Consider the following 3,304-nt stretch of genomic DNA (forward strand, 5'->3'; position numbering starts at 1 on the left):
TCACCAGTGTGAATCATCATGTGCTGAGTTAAACCCTGTTTTTGACTAAAACTTTTTCCACAGGTCACACATGAAAACGGTTTTTCACCAGTGTGAATAATCATGTGTTGAGTTAAATTCCATTTTTGACTAAAACTTTTTCCACAGTTCCCACAAGAAAACGGTTTTTCACCAGTGTGAATCATCATGTGCTGAGTTAAACCCTGTTTTTGACTAAAACTTTTTCCACAGTTCCCACAAGAAAACGGTTTTTCACCAGTGTGAATCATCATGTGCTGAGTTAAACCCTGTTTTTGACTAAAACTTTTTCCACAGTTATCACATTCAAACGGTTTTTCACCTCTGTGAATCATCATGTGCTGAGTTAAACTCTGTTTTCCACTAAAACCTTTTCCACAGGTCACACATGAAAATGGCTTTTCACCTGTGTGAATCATTATGTGTCTAGTTAAATGCTGTTTTTGACTAAAGATTTTTCCACAGTCCACACATGAAAATGGTTTTTTACCAGTGTGAATCATCATGTGCTGAGTTAAACTAAGTTTGTGACGAAAACTTTTTCCACAGTCCACACATGAAAATGGCTTTTCACCAGTGTGAATCATCATGTGCTCAGTTAAATTAACTTTGTGACGAAAACTTTTTCCACAGTTCACACATGAAAATGGCTTTTCACCAGTGTGAATTACCATGTGACGAGTTAAATTCCGTTTTCGACTAAAACTTTTTCCACAAGTTTCACAGGAGAAAAGTTTCCTTCCTTCCTGATTCTGGTTCTCAGCTTCAGCAGCTTCCTGGAAGATGACTTGGTTCCTGTTTGGTTCAGATTCAGTGTGGGATGTTTGTTCATAAACAGTAACCAACATGTAGGTATCAGTCTCCTGTTTTAACTCAATCTGTTCTTCACCCTGACTGCAGTAAACTTCTTCCTCTTCCACTTTTATCTTCTGATGTTCTAGATCCTCCTGCTCTTCTTTTATCTGATGATCTTCTGGTTCTTCCTGTTCTTGTTTCACCTGGAGAGGTTCTAACTCCTCCTGGTCCGGATTGAAGCTCCTTTCCTGGTTACATATCTCCTCCTCATAAATGTTATGTTGCAGGCAATCTAGACAATAAAACAGAGGTAAATGAAGAATTGTTGATTTTATTGAAGTAAATGAGAAAAGAATTTCATTGTTTAGGAGAGAAATCACCAGATAAACTTGGGTTCCCCGATTGCAGTATTCTGATTGCTGATTACAGATTTTTAAAAGTCTGACTTCTCGATTCCTGTTTTGACCAATAATCTGGAATTTATAAACTAGTAGAAGTTTTTCTGGATCTCATTAGTTCTAACAGGTTTGATTCCTGTTCTGGGTTGAGTGAAGTATAAAACTAAATGTTCTTCTAGCGGGTTGGTGGATAGTAAGAATAAGTACTCTAGAATTTATAAACTAACAAGAGTTCCTCTGGCTTTGTGATTTGTTCTAATAAGAATAACAGTAAATAGGATGAAATGAGAATAGTGGGAAGGATCTGGCAGATATCACAGGATAAGGCACAGACATGGATCCAATGAAAGGCAGTGACAATCACAAAGTGCGTTTATCTGTAGATTTGGAGTGTGGTCTTATCTAAGAACAAGTCCTTGGAAGTGGCACAGATGTCGTCAGGAAGGGAGCAAGGACTACAAGAGTACAGATTATTAGGTTTGTATGTTATACTGAATGTTCATAAAGGGCCGGTTGTGCCAGAATGTATTGATAAAACCCATTAGACTGTTATAATAGCAATAAATGTTCCTCTCTTGCTCTCAGTGAAGGCAGATACTTTTTTCCTCTGCTCCCTCCCTGCCCTGCTTGCTCTGTTTTTGTCCCGTCTTTTTCTATATTTTTGGAGCCTTTCTTTGCACATCCTCCAAATGGGCAAAGATCCAAATGGATCTGGTCAACCGGTCACTCAATGAAATGGATCAGATTTTCTCAACGAGAAGTCTGGGCACAGGAGAGCCCTCTTGTCCTGCAGGGACACACCCAGCAGGATTCATTCATGATAACAGGATTTCTGCTGATTGGGGCTTGTGGCTGATCGACAAATTTGTGACGGACTTGGCTGAACTAGCGAACAGTCAGACTGTTGGTGTGGACAGAGACACAAGTTGGATGTGAGTCTTGCTGAGACTCGCAGCCCAGCTGAGGACTCTAAAACTCACTAACGGGATGGAATCGATCTTGGAGAAGTTGCTAGTTTCGGCTCAGTGGAACGGCCAAACTAATTTGGACAATTGGGAACTGAGATGTATCGGAGAGACTTTAGGGAAGATTGAAGCTTATAATCTTCCCGACCTAAGACATTCTGTATCTGAATTGGCTTTTCTCATGTTGCCTTGGAAGGGCTGCATATTTCCAATCTTCTTGAAGATATGTAAACATAACGCTCCTTCCCACCTCATCCCCTCCTGTTTCCATGCAGCTGTGGAGCTGAGCGCTCCCAAGGACATTCCTTGATGACATCTTATCAGACTTCTGCCAGGAGGCTGAGCCACGTGGTTTTATGGCCCTGTGACGTCACCGCCTTCACTCATGTCTTTGTTTTGTCTGAATGTTGCCATGTGCACCAATGTGTCCTTTCCTCTTTTTATTTTGTTAGAAACTGTGGAGTACTCACTTTTAACCCCAAAAAGGAATTAGAACAAACTTGGAATCCAGAGACTCTAGTTTATTAGTTACTCTTTAACTTATTTTTCAGAAACTGTACAGTTCTCACTATTTAGACCAATATTAGATTAATTTTTAGATTATTATGCAGTGAGACTCTTATTCTTGTAACCAAAAGAAGAAAATCCCAAACAGCTGACATATCGCGCAACTGAGAGTCCGGTGTTATTGGAGATGATATGTGGAAATGTTTATTATTATATGTAAAGGTCATTATTATATATGTTTATGTTTATTCAGTTAAAAATGTTAACTATGAAAAAACATAGTCACCTCCGAATCATAGTGCAGCAAATAGAGCAGCTGCTCCCGTCATCTTTTATCCACCGCCTTTTCTTTTTGTTACATCTTTTATCTCTTAAAATGACTCCACAGACTGTCACTATTGTTTCTACATTGTAATCATTCTACATTTGGTCATTCTAAATTCCCGTATGGCATGTTAGGGGTTTTATTGGATTATCCTCTGGAATCGGGATGTTCGTGCGTGGAATCGGTTCGTGTTGCTCCTGCCTTGTCGCTGAACACGAACCGATCAAACCTGTTGTTCTTTTATCAGCTCTGTGGTCACAGAGGTTTGGAGAATCGGTCGACAATCCTTAAATCTT

The 3,304-nt window shown here is 39.6% G+C and overlaps 1 protein-coding gene and 1 long non-coding RNA gene across 3 annotated transcripts in view; one reads left to right on the forward strand and one right to left on the reverse strand.

Moving 5' to 3' along the window:
- macf1b (microtubule actin crosslinking factor 1b) overlaps window positions 1-3,304 on the reverse strand; it is a 44,194-nt gene that overhangs the window by 11,108 nt on the left and 29,782 nt on the right. The window lies entirely within an intron of this gene.
- Window positions 22-1,001, forward strand: LOC106961750 (uncharacterized). The gene is made up of 2 exons (XR_001427833.1): window positions 22-63; window positions 652-1,001. It is a non-coding gene; the product is annotated as an uncharacterized LOC106961750 (long non-coding RNA).

Source organism: Poecilia latipinna, unplaced genomic scaffold (genome assembly GCF_001443285.1).
Source record: "Poecilia latipinna isolate Pla-1442-1.1 unplaced genomic scaffold, P_latipinna-1.0 Scaffold1331, whole genome shotgun sequence".
In the NCBI taxonomy this organism is placed as follows: Eukaryota; Metazoa; Chordata; class Actinopteri; order Cyprinodontiformes; family Poeciliidae; genus Poecilia; species Poecilia latipinna.